Genomic DNA, 19851 nt, shown 5'->3' on the forward strand with positions numbered 1-19851 from the left:
CCGCACATTTACAGGGCCACCCTCATTACCACTACGAAAGTGTTTTTTTCCCCCTCCCTTGCTATTCTACTATTAATTGAATTGTCTTGTTATACTGACCCTCTACTTGGTAAGGCAATGCCCATCTTTTCATTTACTCTCTCTATATATACCTGCTACTGTATTTTTCCACTCCACACCTCTGAGGAAGTGGGTTCTAGGCCACGAAAGCTTATGCCCAAATAAATGTTAGTCTCTAAGGTGCCACAAGGACTCCTCATTGTTTTTATTAGCATGTTTGTAGGTTCTTATTGTTTTTAATAGATTTTTCTCTATAATGTTTTTACCTTAAGAAAAAAGTGCCTTTTTAGAAAGAGCTGTGTGGAACATAACTGAGGCAAGGACACTGTTTACCCCCTCTAAGGAGAAAGCAAACAGTCCTGCTTAGGCAGTCTGTCTTGTGGGGGCAAGAAGCTTTGCATGTGATCTGTGACTTGCTAATTTCACTTTCTATATGAATCCGATCAACCTCTCAGCTCAGTATATAAGGAGGAGATGGGGTGAGGACTGTGTCAAGATCACACAGCTGGAGACTGGCTGATCTCTTCTACATCAAGAAAGCTCAGAAAAACGGAACTGTTTAAGGACTAACGGTGAGAGATTCTTTTCTGGGCTGTGGCTTGTTAAACCATAGATGCAACCAGGAGGGGATGAGGGTATAACAGAGTGAGACATGCCTCCCACAGTTTAGAAGGGAGCTCTGTGCTGGAGGGAGCAGGCCAGCAGTTAATTAGGGGGTGATCTGCTGCAGGGTGTGGGGCTCCATAGGGGGTGCTGTACTACAGGAAATGGGGTTGGGTCTCACTAGGGGTGCTGTGCTGAAAGGAGTGGAGTGTGGGGATCAGTACTGAAAGCTTTGCTCCAAGGAGAAGCTGGTGGGCTCACAGGGGGCACTATGCTGCAGGGAATGTTGCCGAATGCTCAGCAGGGAGCACTGGGCTGCAGGTAGCAGGCTGGCTTGCTAATTAAGGGAGCTGGGCTTCAGGCAACAGTATGGAGGTCTGGGGGGATGCTGTGCTGAAGCGGTAGAGTCTCAAGAATCAGTTAATGGCATCATGTTGCATGGAGGGGGTGGTGGCTCAGTATGGGGTGCTGTGGTGCAGGGATCAGGGCGTGGGAGCTCAATAGGGGGTCCAAAATTCCAGGGCAGGGGCTCAGTAGAAATTTGGGGATGTCCAGAGGGGGCACTGTGGTGTTGGGGGTGGGTAAGGTACACTTAAGGGCTGCCGTGCTGTAAAGAGTGAGGTGCAAGGCTCAGTGCTAGGTGCTGTGCTGCACGGAGGAGTCACTAGGGGTCATGTGGTGCAGGGAATGGGATGGGGGGGCTCAGTATGAGATGCCGTGCTTTGGGGTCAGGGGCAGAGGAAGTCTGGGGATTTCCAGGGAGGAGGGGCTGTAGTGCAGAGAGGAAGGCAGGGATATATGAAATGAGGAGGTGGGGGGAACATGGTTAATGCAGAGTTCAAGTTGCCATGGGATAGCTCCTGCCCTTCCAGAACATCAAGCTCAGCAAAACTCTGACATCTAAAAACCAGGAATAGAGATTGTTAACCCAAGGACCCCCACAGCTCCACAGAACTTGTAACAATTGATTAGTCACCTGATCTACAGAATGCAAAAGTCCTTAGCTTAGTAAAGAGAGGCAAAGGTTGAGCCATTGTCCTTCCTGGCCAAGCCACTGCAGTCAGCCAGCCACGCGGGGTGGGTGTGTGTGAGTGTGTGAGTGTGTGTGTGAGTGTGTGAGTGAGAGAGATCGAGAGATCCTGGTCACTGGGGCTCTCATTACTTTTCCACATTCTCCACTGATAAAGGTCAGTTTCAGCCCATCCTTTAATGACCCTTTGCCACCCAGACTGTACAGACACACATACACCTCAGGTTTCCAGTCCTCTCCCAAGACTCAGAACAGCTTTTTAACCATTTGCACTCTGTGCATAGCAACGCAAAACAGGGAAACTGAGGTATTCATAGGAATAATAATATTACCCATATCCCCATTTCATCACAGGGACTTAATACTGAATGGGAGGTGATATGTACGGTAGGGACAGCTTGAGAAGAGCCTTAAAATAAAGCAAAGCAACTTATGTTTTATACAATAGAGAAGATGGTTGCAAAGATGTAGGCGAAAAGCCTAATGGGGAGAAATTGTCTGGAGTCAAGTGTACTCCATTTTGCTTTATACTCCATTTTGCTAGTTTTCAATTAGTAAGAAGAAATGGTAGCCTTGAATTTGTAAGAAGAAATTATTCTGAGTTTATTCTTTGCTGATTGTGTTAATTGTTCTTAGAAGGCTGTAATTATTGCTGTATCCTCTTGAAAAAGATTCTGTTTGCTTCTTTTAAGCATAACATTTTTGGTGGAGAATTGCAGTGGGGGAACAAGGTGAGATGCCGTGCTTGTTGTAAGAATGAGTCTGCATAAAACAAACTGATCAATCATAGAATTTGGTGTGCGCCCTCGGTCATAGCAAGTCAAGTAGAATAGGAGGAGAACTTAGATTTTGTCACTCTAACCTGAGCACTGGAATAAACTCTGAGAGATATGGGAGTCTCAGGACATTTTTCTATGTGAGATGCAACTCTGAAGGACATAGGAGTTTGGGCAGCGTAATGGTTTTTTTGTGAATATTGTTGTGATCTCACAATTTTGAGAGAAACATTTAAGAAAGACCCAAAAGGTGTGGGGGCTAGTTGAAGAGCCCACCCTCCTTGCTAAATTGGAAGTGAAACAATGCCTGTGCCCATTGGAAAGGACGGTTCATCGAGGAAAGCAGGATCGGGCCCAGGCAGGCAGCAAATAGAGATTGGAAAACAGGTTGGGAGCCCTGAGAGGCACAATGTCCGGAGTAAGGGAAGCAGTAAGTACAGGCCTGGGGATTTCAGATCCCTGGAACAATACTTGGAATGGTGAAATCTGAGCTGCTGATGGTGTCACTTTGGGAGATAAGCAAGTGATTTAAGGATAAAAAAAGAAGTTAACTACTGAGGCTGGAGGAGTTTAAGCAGTTGAATATTCTAAAAATGTTAGATGGAAAGAAACAATCTGATTTAAATCATTTGACTATGAACAGTTTAATCAAATTTTAGTTTGGTCAGAAGACAGGTCTGGAGTAGAGAGGTAGATTGTTGAGTCATTGTCCTAGACAGTGGAATTTGTGTTTGAGTGAGATTACCCAGAAATACAGTGTACAGGAAGAAAAGAAGGGGACCAAGAACAGAGCCCTGCGTAACTCCCACAGAAAGTTAGAGAGACTAAAGAGAATCCACTGAAGGGCTGATGAAGCGATCAGAGAGATTGGAGGAGAATCAGGAGAGGACAGACTCACAGAAGCCAAGGGAGACAAGATTTCAAGAGCACAGTAGAGTATGTCTAGTCTTGCAAGGATTAGACTTTTAATCAGTAAACATTAACTGCACCACATACACCCAAACTGATGAAAAATCAATCATTGATTATTGAGATTTACAGATAAGCAAAGTAAGAAAAATGCTGCTTGAGAATATAGTAGAGCTCACTTTCAGGATATTTATTTGTATATCTTGACATGTGCTGTTGACAACTTGTTTTAATGGTTATAAATGGTTAATGTTTGAATCTCATCTACTGTCATTAAAATATAATGGACTGATTCCCACCTCATGATTTTCTGGAATGTGGAAAATTTAAATCAACAGAAATGGAAAATGCTTAAAATAAATTTAGTGTCTGTAGAAATTGTATTAAAAATGGAATTCTGCCAAGCCTAGGTGTATTGAAGGTGGCTGACAGGTCAGGGAGGATGAGGATGGAGCATGCTTGTGAGCATTAACTAGGAAGAGGTTATTAGAACTTTGGTGAGAGCTGTTGAGGTTGAGTGCAGGGGGCGGAAGGTGGATTGCAGAGGGGTTCAGATGCAGGGAAGGGGAAGAACTCCAGACAGTGATTGTAGATAATGCATTCAATGAACTTTGAGACAAGGGAGATGGTATTACCAGCTTTGCCTGTTACTTTAGGGTATGTTCATTTATTAGGGGTACTCTTCTGGGGGGGGGAGGAGAGTTCTGTACTTCTATCAATGTTCTGCTTGTCACTTGTGTTCTCATAAGGAGCTCTATTTCTCCCTGCTGCAAGTTCCCTCCCAATGGAGCTATCCTGCAGGACCTCGGTTCCCCAGAATCAGACTAACACACATGTCCCTGGACTTAGCAGTCTGGATCAAACAACACCTCCAAGTTGCCACCCTCATATGCCCCTGTTTTAGTACATCCCTATCCTCTTTTCACATTACAATTGTTTGGGTAGTAACCCACTTGATGAGCAAACCTCACAGTATTTTTGAGTGCTACAGGGATCTTTTAGCTTAGGTACGAGAAGTGTTGCTGCAGAGTGAATAAGGAAACCAAAAAACACCCACAAGGGGGAAGAGAGAGAGAAGCAACCAGCTTAAGCATTAAAGTTAGTTATTGCCAAGTGACCACAGGGGAGCCAAACAAAAGTTGTAGAGAAACAACAAGGGTTCAAGAGAGAACACTAGATTTGTTTGTGTAAACAAGGGAGATGATAAAATTGTTTTAATGTAGTAGAGCAAAGACTCACGGCACAGCAACTCCTGCTGGTTGTCCTGGGAATTAGCTTAACTCCAGCACTGGAGCACACTCTGCTGGCTAGTGTCACCTGTCTCAGGCCCCCATGTACCTCCCAGTGCCCTTTACCTCAGGGTTCTGCCTCAGTAGTACCCTACACTCTGGGTGTCCCCTCCCAGGGGAACCCCTAACCCTCTAAGCCCACCTTGCCTCAGTGGCTACTGCCAGTCATCATCTAGTCCCCATTCACTGGGGCTGACTGCAGTCTGTAATGTTCACTCATCACTGGCAAGGGGCTTGGACCAGCTGCCTCTACCTATTCCTGGGCTGTATCTCTGCAGCCCCAGTACTTCTATAGGCCTTCAACAAGGCCTGGAGCTCCCCAGCTCCTCTTACCTGAGGCTGATCAGTGTTGCCAGCCCAAAGGGCCCGAGGGGGGGCAACAGCTAGGTTTGTTGCCCGGTGTGCGTCGCACTAATTAACACACCAGGGTGGAGAAGCAAACCAAGTTTATTTGAGCCCAAATAAGGTGCAAGGGAGACATAGCAATCTCAAATCCTGCACACCCGCACACAGGCGGGGTCCCAGCATTTATACCCCCCTTGTTTTTCCCCCTTCCTCCCTCCCCCTTGCAACAGTTACACTTAACACTATAATGTAGATTGTTAGAACTGTTCTCATTCGCATGTTTATCTATGGCCTTCACAGCATAGACGCATACAGACTTTCCTCCCCCTTCTCCCCCATCTTACTGCCGCTTTTTGCTGTTTCGAGCTGTACTGCAGCTGCAAGCTAAGAAAGCTGACAGTTACACATTTTGCTTGCTGTTTGTTAGCATTTTAGGCTGGTTAAAGTTCACAGCATGGAAGAACTTTGGTTCACTCAGGCCTAGGGACACCAACAATTCCCCCCTTTGAGAATACTCAAACTTTTGGCTGAGTTTTTTTTTAATTTGAGGACAAAAAGCAATGAAGCTCTGCAGAAATATTTACAACTGCTTTTTTGAGCTTAGTCACCCCCAACCCAGGAATGAATGCGTGGACAAAAGAGTGGAATCTTGTTTACTTAACAACTAAGGGATCGGGGCACTGACTATAAATCAGTTAGGAATACCAAGTGGTTTAATTTCCCAGATGTCTTGGTGAATAATTTAGTCCCATATGCATCCTCCCCATGGACCCGGCAGGATTTGGTATGTGGGAGCCCACACCCACCCTAACCGGTCCATATGCTTGGAAGGAGCACTGTGAATGTCCACACTTCCATCCAGAAAGTGTCCAAGTATGTTTTTATGACCACAGATCAGATGGTTCCTGATGTGTCTGTAAGGGCAGTGGGCCAAGTCTGGTGTTCAAGATTACTCCGAATGGCCATTAGCTGGTTATTTAGGAAATTCTGAATTTCTAAACATACTAGATTCCACTGCAATGCCTTCCCAGCCTTAGTGATATTCAATACCATTTTTGTCAGTCACTTCTGGGTTATAGAACTAAGGTTGGCCATGACATGTAGCTTACCAACTCCAGCCTGTACTTAAGATAGCTGAGCTTCAGAAATAAGGCTAGTGGCCTTTTTTAGTTGGCCCAATTTTTTATCATGTTTTTGGCTTTTAAGAATATTTTAAATGGCTGCTGCACTATTGGCCCTAGCCCACAGGGATCTGGTTAATTCCCCCTTTTTCCAGAGGAAATAACCCAGGCTCTTTGTTGTGCTAATTTAATGGCAGCCCCTTGTGAGCAATTTGGGTATATAGAAGTGATCTGAAAACTGGATAAGGGCACTGTCATTAAAATCCAGTTAGGGAGAGCAATACATGCTGAAGGATTTATTCAAAACACAGGGCGCAGCCTGTAGAATAAACCCCAAAATTTAATTAATACCACATTTTCAAGCAGGGGTCCCATAATTTTTTTTCTGCCAGTGTATAATTTTTTGTTTTTTTATCAGGGTCAGTTCTTAATGTTTTTTTCAGTCAGGAATTTTTGGACTTTGGCAATTTTAGTGGAGTGACTGTTCCTTTTTCTTTTTCAAAACAGTTGTGGTTTAGCATCTTACAGGGGAGAGATTACCAGCACATTACCCTGTAATGGTTTTTGATTTTTCTAGAAAAGTTCAAAGGCACAGTAGGTCTGTCAGTGGACAAGGGAGAGGTTAACTAGTATGTCACCTTGTCCTTTTTTCCTGCTGTCCAGAAGGCACAGTAAAACTAGAAGGAAAAATAGGCTAATCATTAGTAGGATAATTTTTCTGAGGTGGAGGTGTTTTTTTGCAGTGAGAAGCATGGGTCCAGGCAGTCAGTCTTTGGCACTTCACAGCGGTGTCGGTAGTCAGCAGGACTTAATAAGGGCCTTTCCAGCATGGAGCCAAAGCAGTTTTTCATTGGTGGACCTTTACATTAATCCAGTCTTTTGGTTCCAAGGAGTGGCAGGGCTGCTAGGGTCTTTGGATAGCGCTTCTTTACCTGTGAGAAAAGAAACCTAACACATTTTATTAGTGCATGGCACTCTTTGCAGATTTTACAGCTGCTTGGGCACATTCAAGCCCCCCTTTTCTTGGCTATTAGCCAAGCCTTAGCTGTGAGTAGTGTCCTTGAACGAAGTTAGTGTTTCATTTTTGGACTGAGCTTGCTAGCTAAAGTTTTTTTTAGTTAACTTGTTTTTTTGGCTTTTTTTTTTTAACCTACAAAGGAAACTTTTACTTTTTACTTATACACCTTTTGTTAACAATGAACACATACACATTGCCGTTATACAGTACATTAGTTTTATTATTTAATGTATGCCACATATACCCTTCTATTAAAATAACCTTATTACAGAGCTTTGGAACAACAAACCAGGACAAGCACACCTACTTTGATGAGTTTATTCAATACAGCCTTTAGTTCAATAGCTTTCCACCATTCCCAGCCCTCTGGCTAGAAATTTGAGGTAGCCAGAAGGATCCCATGTACAATATGGGGAGTGGGTTAACTTTTCATGTCCTTGCTTCCAAAGACTGTTGGTATGCAAATTTTAATAACAATTTTTAATTAAAAGATCTAGCCAATGAAGTTTTTTTACTTAAGAAAATGTATTAGACTTTAATATATTACATTTTTAGATGTATCCAAACACTTTGTATTCTAAGTTGAACAAAACAAGTATTTGCATTTTAATTCAACCCTTTCGCCTGATTCCAAACCAAACCATTCCATGAAAATATTAAACACAACAATTCTGGCCACAAGACAAACACCACAAGACAGAACATAGAACACAAAACATAATTTTTACTGTGCCGGTAAATGCATGGCACGTTGAATGCTGTTCAGCTGGCATCAGTTTTCTTTGATTATCTGAAAGACAAAAACAGAGGTCTACCCCTTCTGGGAAGTCAATTATTGCTTAAAATATACAAATACCCTTGTTGATTTTAGGCAAAACAGGGGAATTACCTCATTTTTTGTGTGTGTTTCATAGGCAGCCCAGGTTTCAGTGGCTTCTACCTTATTAGTTAGATAATTTGCATTAATACAGATGCTTTCTGGCTCGCTTTTTACTTTTAACTCCTGCTTTTAAACACTGAAAGAAAACATCACCACTTATAGTGCCCTTAGAGCCTAATAAAATTTTAATTACATAGCACTGTATACATTTTTTAGCTAATTTAACAAAATTGTTTATAGCCAAATGATTGCAATAAGAATTTTTTTGCCTGAATTTATTTGCAAACATTTTAAAAACACCAAGAACTTTTTTTAGCATTTTTATAAAGTTCAACTGCTGTTTCCTCCAGCAACTAGAGCTAACTTTTTACTTTTCCTTAAATTACTTGCTTATTTTTTTTAATTACTATTTCAAATATCCTCCTGAGTATTTGAAATCCCCATGCTTATACTTATTTTTTTTACTGCACCCTTAAAAGTTTCCAACCTGTTTTTTTCAATTTTTTTGTCTGTTGCCTGCCCACCTGGGCCCGATCCTGCTTTTTTCGCTGAACCGTCCCTTTCATGGGCACCAACTTGCTCCACTACCAGTTTAGCTAGGAGGGTGGGCTTCTCAACTAGCCCCCACCCTTCTGGTCTTTTTCCTAAAACATTTTTATTCACAAGACTACCCGAGTCCTCCCTTGTGAGGCTTGCCACCTGGGCAAAAATACATGGCCAGTGGGTAAAGGCCATTTACTTAACATATAATTCAAACCCCTTTAGGGGGTTTACCCAGAGACCCACCCATTTGTCTGCTGATACTTAAACAGAAAAGAAAATTACACAGAGAGCAGAGAGAATTACGGTCTAAGCCAGATTTTTCTACTTCTGTTACACTGTTCATTATAGGGGACGGGACAGAAGGATCTCAATACAACCTTAGAGCTTCATTGCACAAATGGCTTCCACCCTGAGGAATTACGAATGAGAAGTTCAGTTCCGCCCACACACCTAACGCCCAAATGAACAGAGCAGAAAAACAACAGTAACCGGTTAAACAGAACAGAACCAGATAGTGTTTTCTTATTTTATTAGGGCTCACCTTTAATCATGCAATCCTTATTATATAACACCAACAATACCAAACAAGGCAAACATAGAATAACAAGGGTAAAAGAGATAGATGGTGTAAATTCTGCAGGGGTCCCCCATTCTTAATTGCTCACCAAACTGTGACAAATTTCTGTTACCAATTTATCCCTCATGTCAGATGATCAGGCTGACACTGCAGGACAGGACGTTGGGGGAGAATAAAGAAAACACACCATGTAACCAAATTTTAAAGCTTCATTAAAAATAATAAAACAACAATGGAGAGTGTTGGGAACACGCCCACATCACTCAGGAAAAATATGAATGCCCCAAGCCACTTTAATACTTACACATGTCCAGACTGGCCATGTCTGTGTATAACGTTCAGAGAAGGGGAATAGGTGGACGGGAGATTATCCTGTATACAGCTTGTTCAGAATTTCCAACATGCTTCCGCTCTTGGGAGGGCTGTTCTTTTACACCCTGGAATCTCCTGCAGTGTCTTTTTCAGAGATTCCAGTTCAGGTCAGCTGCCTGTGGCTTCTCCAGTGTCACCAAGCCACACAGGCTCCGGGGTCGCAAAGGCTCACTGTTGGATCTCACTGAACAGTTAAGCTTTGCAAATGTAATCTCAGTTCTGTAACTTGTATTGCCTCTGGTTTGCCTCTGTCTATATTTTTTTTTCCACAGCCAGCTGGGGCCGAAAGCAGTTTTTCTTTGTACTTAGCATGGTCTGCGTTGATTCTTGACCTTGAACACAGAGCAGCTTTCTCTTTATTTCTGGGCCAAGCTGAATTTCAAATTAACCCGTTCCTAGACAAATTGCTCACACTGTCAGAGGCTTTTCTTTGGTGACTAAAAGCTCCTCTGAGATGTATGATTTTATTTAGATTGAAGGTACCTTCTAATGGGCATTGTTTAGATGGATTTTCACGTGTGTAAAGATTTCAATTCTATAAATACCTGCAGGTTTTAGGACCATAATGTACGTACATGTACTATGCTGGGGTACCCTTAGGGGGTGAGGTGGAATGTTTAGACTGTCCCTCCCCCATTTTCCACTTACACATACAGAGAGGGTGCTCTGTCCGCGCTAGCGGCTCATAAACTAAGGATCTCTTCCTACAGGGCACTCACACAGGAGAGACTAATGAGGATGACCATGACTCTCTTACACCTCCCTTCAGCAAAGAGCGTCGGCTAGTCTCTGGGAGACAGCGCCGCTTACTCTGATTGCGTCCAGTGAGATGATCAGACTGTCAGTAGCCCACACGGAAAGGAAAGGGGAGGGAAGATGGGTTCACACACTCCTAGACCCAGGTAGCTTCCTCGCTGGATGATGCCAGGCCGAGTCAGCCCACCGTGGGTCGGATCTCCTAAAGATCCACTAGTTACCGGGCTTGCGTTAGAGTAGTCCTGGTCATGAGCTTTCGCTTCACAGGGTACTCTGGGCGTCTTCCGGTAACAGTCACTCACGCGGGTATACACACACACACACACACCAAGGCCATTATTTCCTATTACCACAATGCATTTTATCTTGCTGCACAGTCAATAAGTTCAGATGGCGTGAGCCCAACAGAGACAGATGTCCCCACGGACAGTTCTCCTCCCGGTGCAGCTCTGGGGCATATGATGGGGGATTTTTACAAGAGCTCTTCATAGAAACAGCTTTAGAAGCTACCCATTCACTGACAAAACAGGAGTAATTGAAGGATTGTGTTGTAATTAAGTGATCCTTTCCTGGCTCTCTAGCTCATACTGAGGCCAGTCAACTGTACAGAACCTCTTTAGTTTACTCTTAGTCATTGGATCCAAACCAAACACCTTCCAGTTTGCTAGAATGCATTCTAGGGGCGTACACCTTGCCCTACTAACCTTACCCTGTCCCTGCCCCATACCACGGGCTTGCCCTTGACCCACTATAGGACGCTCTCTCGTCTAGTGGGAATTACAACAGCTGGGCGTCCCCAGCCTCAGGCAAAAGTCCACACCACTGGACTGTTCCTACCTTGTCCACAGGACCGGTTCCTCACCGTCGCCCGCAGCTGCTTCTCCACTATCTGAGCGCGTTGCACCGTTGTGTCCTCCAAGGTCAGCCTGACGCGTCTCTGCCGAGGCCCCCGGTAAAGGCACCGGTGCGCGCTGGGCGTCGGCTGTGACCATCGTCCGCCGCCATTGGAGGAGTCCAGGCAAGGCACAATTTTGCCTCGAGCCCCACGTTGGGCACCAAAACTGTTGCCGGCTCAAAGGGCCCGAGGAGGGGCAACAGCTGGGTTTGTTGCCCGGTGTGCGTCGCACTAATTAACACACCAGGGTGGAGAAGCAAACCAAGTTTATTTGAGCCCAAATAAGGTGTAAGGGAGACATAGCAATCTCAAATCCTGCACACCCGCATGCAGGTGGGGTCCCAGCAGTTATACCCCCCTTGTTTTTCCCCCTTCCTCCCTCCCCCTTGCAACAGTTACACTTAACACTAAGTGGCTACTGCCAGTCATCATCTAGTCCCCATTCACTGGGGCTGACTGCAGTCTGTAATGTTCACTCATCACTGGCAAGGGGCTTGGACCAGCTGCCTGTACCTATTCCTGGGCTGTATCTCTGCAGCCCCAGTACGTCTATAGGCCTTCAACAAGGCCTGGAGCTCCCCAGCTCCTCTTACCTGAGGCTGATCAGTGCTGGGGAAAGGCAAGTCGCCCCAGGGCTAGAGTGAGACTCCTCTGGCTCCACAGCCCTTTTATCTGGACCAGCTATAGCTTGATTAAGCCAGCCACACCTGGGGCCATCTACCTCACCAGCCTCCCTCAGCTGCTCTTAATCCCTTTTATCCTGGAGTGGGGCAGCTGCCCCACTACATTCAGGTTAGACATGGGAGCTGATAATTCCTGGCTTTGGGTGGTGGTCCTTGGAGGGAGCTCACAATGCAATTAGGGGATTCACTATTTTGGATACCAATGAAGGATTTATCACTAGAATTGGTCTGATAACTACTGAGCTGGTAAAAGCAACAAAGAATCCTGTGGCACCTTATAGACTAACAGACGTTTTGCAGCATGAGCTTTCGTGGGTGAATACCCACTTCTTCGGATCCGAAGAAGTGGGTATTCACCCACGAAAGCTCATGCTGCAAAACGTCTGTTAGTCTATAAGGTGCCACAGGATTCTTTGTTGCTTTTACAGATCCAGACTAACACGGCTACCCCTCTGATACTGAGCTGGTGTGTGCAGGCCAGGGCTGGTTTTACCATGAGGCAAACTGAGGCAGCCGCCTCAGATGCCAGATGCGGGGGACGCACCACTAGGACCCAGAGTGTAGAAAGTCGTGTCTGCTGCTGGTGCATATGTATTCTCTCTGCTCTAGATGCACAGAGATGGTGGAGTGCTGTGCTGGAGGAAGGAGGGCACAAGAGACATAACAGGCAGGCAGGAAAAAAAGGTGAGAGGGGATAACAGAAAGCAGCAGGAGGAACAGGGAGAGAGAGGAGGAGGAGCCTCTTATGTACCTCTCTAGCACCCCCAGGAGCCTGGACTGATTAACACCAGCTTGTCAGGGAGCTTCCTGTTTCCTGCTGCTTCCTTGAACCCGCTTGAGAAGAACAGGCAGTCAGCTGAAGTAGTAGGAGCCAGTTAGGCCCTTAAGATACTGATATCTTCCCTCACTCAGGCCCTGCTACCAGCCCGCTTATTTGTTCCCTTCAACTGAGTGTTGAAAGCCATTATAGCTGGCACAGAACAACAGTCATGAGTGAAAGAAGAAAATGCCCCTCTGGGGCAGCATTCAGAAAAAGGAAAGAAAGCAAAGGAAGCTTTTCTATCTAAGCAGGAAGGAGCTCTCCTGAGATACATGGACACAAATGTTCATGGTGAGCCTTCTGGCCCCAGTGATGATGTGAGTGGTGAGGAGATGCCTGATCTTCCAGTTAGTCAGAGTGCAGGTGACCTGGCATCCATATCTCCATCTCAAATGGATGTAACCATGCACATTCCTGAAGAAAAGTGTAGATTAGAGAAGTGTGGTGGAGGCGCAAGAAACAGCTGCTGTTGAGTTCCTTAAGTCTAGATGGTCCAAGACTGTGGACTCACTTGAGCAGTAGCCTGAGGGACTTCCTTGTACTGCATGGGCCACAGCAAGTGAAAAACTTCATGTTCCTCGAAGACAAAATAGAAGTTTAGATCCAACATGTTACTGACATGAAATCCCAAATGGAGACAAAGTGGAGAGGCCATGGCTTATGCACACAAAAACCCAGAATGCTGCATACTATTTTTGTGTGTGTGTGTGTGTGTGTGTGTTTTTTTTTAAAACTTTTCCAGTCTAATGTTCAAGCCACATTGGGTTCTACAGGAACAAAAGACTGGAAAATCTGGCTAAAAATCTGGCATGCCATGAAGGCAGCAAATCACCAGAGCATTCCATAGGTGGAAAGAGCTTGAGATGAGACTAAGGCCTGGTCTACACTAAGGTGGGGGGTCGAACTACGGTACGCAAGTTCAGCTACGTGAATAGCGTAGCTGAACTCGAAGTACCGTAGTTCGAACTACTCTCCCGTCCAGACGCCGTGGGATTGAAGTCCGCGGCTCCAAGGTCGACTCCGCCACTGCCGTTCGTGGTGGTGGAGTTCCGGAGTCGACCGGAGCGCGCGGGGAGTTCGAACTATCGCATCTTGATTAGACGCGATAGTTCGAAATCTGAGAAGTCGAACTCTCTGTGTCGACCCACGCAGTAAGTATAGACCTACCCTAAGATTAAAGGCCATCATATATGATCAGCATCAAGAGAAGATTGCATCGGAGTCTCTTTTTACTTGCAAGATGTTCTGAAAAGGTTCATTGCCATTGTGAGAATGCTTGCTACCCAAAACCTAGCACTGCATGGCACTTCAGATCAGCTGTGTGCCAAACAATGGAAACTAACTTAAAATCATGGAGCTGATGGCTGAGTTTGATGCTGTACTCCAGGAGCATCTAAGAAGAGTCACCACCCAAGAAATGTACACACACCACTACCTTGAAGAAACGATTCAAAATGAGATCATACAGTTACTGGCAACAAAAGTCAAACAGAAGATTGAGGCAGATCTGAAGTCAGGAAGATATTACTGTGTTGTTCTGGACCGCATATCTGATATCAGCCATATGGAACACATGACTTTAATGGTGCATTTTGTAACAACAACAGAACCTAGTGAAAATGTCCTTGCAATGATGACTGTCAGAGCATTTTCTAGAATGTATTGACATTGATGATACTACAGGAGTTGGTATAACAAATGTGCTTCTTAAAAAGCTGGCAGATACGGGAATTGCGATACCTGACATGAGAAGTCAGGTTCATGACTACGATACTGGTGCTAACATGAGAGGAAAGAACAGAAGAGTGCAGCCACGGATCTGAGAGTTAAACCCTCAAGCTTTTTTTGTCCTATGCAGTTCTCATTCATTGAACTTGGTGGTCAGTGATGCAGCATCAGCTTGTAGTGAGGCTGCTGAATTTTTTTAATGTAATTCAAAGCATCTATGTATTTTTCTCTGCACCAACTCATCAATGACAAATTTTGAAGCAACATCTGGGAACATCCTCTCTGACACTGAAACCACTCAGTGCCACATGATGGGAAAGTCGAGTGGAGGCGATAAAGCCTATCAAACACCAAATTGGGAAGATAGGTGATGTCATAGTTGCCATTATGGAGGATAATGCTATGACAGGAACTGTTCCTGGGAGAACAGTGGCAGAGGGAAATGGAATCACCAGAAACATACATAACTTCAAATTTCTGTGTGGGTTAGTGTTGTGGCATGACATGCTGTTTGAAATGGTGTAAGCATGACCTTGATATATCTGGAGCAATGGAACAACTGGACAAAGCAAAGTCATACCTACAGTCTTACCGGTCAGATGAGGTATTTCAAAACGTTCTGAAGAGTGCACAGAAGTTGGCACAGGAACTTCACACTGAAGCTATTTTCCCACCCATTCAATAATATAAGAGTCACTGAAGAAGACGACATTTTTTGATGATAAGGCATGGGATAATCCTATAAAAAAAACCCAAACAACAATTCAAAGTTGAATTCTTTAACCAGCTGCTCGATTTGTGAAATAGTCAGTTGAAAAATATTTCATGCAGCTCAAGGAACACAGCAGTATATTCAGGCTGTTGTATGATATTCCAAAACTCCCCAGTATACCTGAAGAAGACCTACATCAGAAATGCAGGGCACTAGAGACAGTATTGACACATGATGACATGTGTGATATTGATGTGAGTGGTTTAGGAGATGAACTGAAAGCCCTTTCAAGATACATTTCAGCAGGATCAACTCCAAAGACTGTTCTGGAATATGTGCACAAATAAGATGACCACCTCTTTCCAAATGCTTTTGTTGCTCTGCGCATACTTCTAACACTTCCTGTAACAGTTGCCAGTGGAGAACGCAGCTTCTCCAAGCTAAAGTTAATAAAAACACATCTACGCTCCACAATGACACAGGAGAGGCTGGTCGGCCTCGCAACCTTCTCAATAGAACATGAGCTGGCCCAGACTGTGGACCTTCAGGAAGCAGTTCAAATCTTTGCAACCAAAAAGGCACAGAAAGCACCACTTTGATTATTCAAACAGATAAAAATGCCAGTGTTTACTATGCAGACAAGAAAAGTTACATTTGCTGTTCAGGCATTTTGAAAGTTGTGTTACTTAAAATGTTTGAACAAGGCATTTTAAGTTCTCCTTTATTGGGGTAGGTAGCAGAGCAGTACCATGAGAGGAGTAGAACAGGAAGAAGGCAGAACTGAGATCTTTCAAAGTTTTGGTCCAAGCGAGAGGGCATGGGGGCATCATTTGAGCTCTCTGCTTCAGGTGTCAAAATATTGTGGGCTGACCCTGGTTCCAAGAGACTGGAGCTCACCTGTTTTTAGTGGTGGCAGATAACACAACAAGAAGCAATGGTCTCAAGTTGCAGTGGGGGAAGGTCTAAGTTGGATATTAGTAACCACTATTTCACTAGGAGGGTAGCAGAGGTGGCTACAATTTTTTTGTTAGTCTTCAAAGAGACTTCAAAATTTCCTTAAGAATTATTCTTGTGTAAAGCAAAATGATTATCTCAGAATATTATGGCTTGAAAGGACCTGGCAATCACCTTGTCCAGCCCCCTGCTCCAATCCCCAACTCCCCCACGGCCTCTTCAAGGATGGAGCTCACAGCCTGGGGTTTAGCATACCAAGGCACCAGCCATTGAGCTATCACAATTACATGTTACTAACTTCCTTTACCACAGCCATGTTAGGTGTGTCCAAAAGCACAACTCACTTGATACTGATTTCTGGGATAATACACAACAACAAATTAGCTAAACTAAAAACATGTTCATTAACAACTGAAAAAATTAATTGAAATTTTGTAGCTGGCAAAGTTGGCCGATGCAGATATGCAAACCACAGAACAACCTAAATGCTTTAATTTTACCTAAGGGTTTTACCTTTGCTTCTTTTCCTACTTTCTCACCCTGCCACCCCCATATCTTACAGATTAGAAGGGTGATGAGCAGGGTTTTCTTAACTTACTAAAGGAAACTAGGGTAATCTTTTTCATTTCTATCAGGCAATGTTGAATTTTATAAGTTGCTATTACACTTAAACGGCACTATATTAGATGCCCCTAAACAGGGTTGAAATTCTCATAGAATATTTCCTGAAGCCCCCCCGCAGGATGTCCAGGAGCTCAGGGCTTCTCCCCCATGGGTTAGAAAATATTTACAGGAGCACAGCTCTGGCTGAATTTAAGACCTGCCTCTAAAAGACAAATAGTGTTAATTGGCTTTGTTCAATATACATTATTTAAAACAAAAGTTTTATCACTGGGTCATGTGCAACAAATCTTAATCCTTTGTTAAATTGAGGTTAGACGCAATTTGCTTTGCCTGCTTCCCTTCTTTGCAAACGTCGCATAGGGAAGTCACTCCCCCTGTTTTATACAGCACCATGTTGCCTACTGGCCAAGGATTCCTAGTGATTTTTACTGTTTCCTGTTAGCCCTGAGTCCTGACTAAAAATTAAACAAACAGTACAGTTTAAAGTCACAGAAACACTTAATGTCTTAATACCTGTCACTTTAAATTATTTATCATTTCATCATTGAGGCAAAAAGATCTTTAGTTAAATTCATTTAAAAGATAATTTATTTCACACATGTATTTTACTTAAATCCTTCTACCTGCATGACAGGTAGGTAAAAATGACCCGTGAGGGATTGTTGCACTAGCAGGTTCTAGGAAATGTCCCATGGGTTACAAAGGCATAGTTACAAGGCTTCAAAAACCTGGGAGCAACTAAGTGTCCATTATCTTCTGATAAAAGATCTTGTTCTGTCTTTTAAGATTGACTCTTAGGTGAATTCATGTCTCCAAGCTACTGTATGTACAGATACAAATAATACACCTTAGTTTCTTCTTATCTAAACTCCTTCCCACCTGAACAACCACAACACATCTGAGCTGGTATAGCAGAGATGTCCCCAGCTTCCTGCCCCCTTGACAGGTCTGTGCATAATCTCTTCTTATCTCTTATGATCCCTAAAGGTATCAAGTGATGAGAGGGTTGGGGTAATTCTCTCTTTTGTTATTATAGCCCAAAGCTTTGCATCAAGGTGGCTGTGGGATTAGGGTAAATCCATGTGATCGTACTTGGCCTCTGCTAAGGGACATGGTCCAAAGGAACTGTGGGAGCTTTCAACTTTTATAGATATCACTACAACTATATTCTGTATGTATATTGTACCTTACAAGGAAATCAGTTTCTTCTGCCACCTATAGGTATGGACACATGACCCAGTGCAGCTGTTTATTCTTATTCAGGTACATTATTCTTCATGTTTCTGTTCCTTTGCAAATTAGATACAATTAACTTAGGTTTAAACAGAGACTGGGAATGGTTGGGCCATTACACTAATTGAATCTATTTCCCTATGTTAAGTTCTCCTCACACCTATGGGTCATCTCAATTATCACTTCAAAAGTTTTTTTTTCTCCTGATGATAGCTCATCTCAATTGATTAGACTCTTCCTGTTGGTATGCATACTTCCACCTTTTTCATGTTCTCTATATGTATAAATATCTCCTGTCTCTGTGTTCCATTCTATGCATCCAAAGAAGTGAGCTATAGCTCATGAAAGCTTATGCTGAAATAAATTTGTTAGTCTCTAAGATGCCACATGTACTCCTGTTCTTTTTAGTTAACAGAGACTTTCACAGCATTTAGTGTTCAGCCTTTCTAAGCTAGCTATGCACAAGAGTCAGAAAGAAAAAAACCAATTCAGCTTGTAAATTCCTTTTGCTGTAACTGGACTCCTCAGAGTAAGAAAGAAACAAGAAAAAACAGTTCTGTGACTTGTCTTCTGCAGCCTGTTGATTACCCTCCAGCTAAGCCCAGCTGGAAATCATTCTAAGGAAGCCTTGTTAAAAAACTTAACCTGTTTGCCTCAGGCTAATAGATAAGATCTGTATCTCTCCTTCAGCTCCGAGAAGAGAAAAACAAAATCTGGCTTTTGGTTCCTTCTCCACCCTGAACTTTAGGGTACAGATGTGAGGACCTGCATGAGAACCTCTAAGTTTAACTACCAGCTTAGATCTGGTTTTGCTGCCACCACCCAAATAATTTAGGAGTTATTTGGGAAACTCTGTCTACTTTCTCCCCCCCCCCCCCCATACTATAACCCTTCCCTGGGTAGCCTTGAGAGACTCCTCGACCAGTTCCCTGGTGAACACCAATTCAAACCCTTGGATCTTAAAACAAGGAAAAATCAATCAGGTTCTTAAAAAGAAGGCTTTTAATTAAAGAAAAAGTAAAAATCATCTCTGTAAAATCAGGATGGAAAATAACTTTACAGGGTAATCAGATTGAAAGTGTCCAGAGGAACCCCTCTAGCCTTAGGTTCAAAGTTACATCAAACAGAGTAAAATCCTCTCAGCAAAAAGGATCATTTACAAGTTGAGAAAACAAAGATAAAGCTAACACGCCTTGCCTGGCTGTTACTCACAAGTTTGAAATTTGAGAGACTGGTTCAGAAAGATTTGGAGAGCGTGGATTGGTGTCTGGTCCCCTTTAGTCCCAAGAGCGAACAACCCCCAAAAACAAAGAGCACAAGCCTTCCTCCCCCCCCCACCCCATCAAGATTTGAAAGTATCGTGTCCCCTTATTGGTCCTTTGGGTCAAGTGTCAGCCAGGTGACCTGAGCTTCTTAACCCTTTACAGGTAAAAAGGATTTTGGTGTCTCTGGTCAGGAGGGATTTTATAGTATTGTACACAGGAGGGCTGTTACTCTTCCCTTCATAGTTATGACACCATATTATGAGAGATTCTTGCCTAGGTGATTAACAACATCCTCATTTAGCCATTTCAGTTTCTATAGCTGTGGAGGGCCCTTGGCTGGTCTGTGGGTGCTTAGACAAAGTGTCACATGATGTGAACCATTCTCTTATTGTCATAAGTGGATCCTATTTGGGGATAAACAGATGCAGAGAGCTTTTCTAATTTTTTTGAGGGCCAGAAGGAATAATTAATTATTAATCATTCAAGGCATATCTTTCCCATAGATCCCATAGATCCCATAGATCTACAATATTTGGGACTGTAGCATTGATTCCATTTGGATGCGAAATCAATTGGCCAAGTCAGGTATGTTCTTGGTGCAATCTTGTTGATTTACAAAGAATGGACACACAGAGTCCTCTTGCCCTGAACACACTGG

General features: G+C 43.6%; 1 protein-coding gene across 1 annotated transcript in view; it reads left to right on the forward strand.

The window, feature by feature from the left end:
* The first annotated feature begins 550 nt into the window (after positions 1-550).
* Positions 551-19851, forward strand: part of LOC123352006 — a 63957-nt gene continuing 44656 nt past the window's right edge. Inside the window, exon 1 of the mRNA XM_044991690.1 lies at positions 551-632. The gene's annotated coding sequence lies outside the window, so the exon portion shown is untranslated. The remainder of the gene's footprint in view (positions 633-19851) is intronic.

Source organism: Mauremys mutica, chromosome 17 (assembly GCF_020497125.1).
Source record: "Mauremys mutica isolate MM-2020 ecotype Southern chromosome 17, ASM2049712v1, whole genome shotgun sequence".
NCBI classification, from domain to species: Eukaryota; Metazoa; Chordata; order Testudines; family Geoemydidae; genus Mauremys; species Mauremys mutica.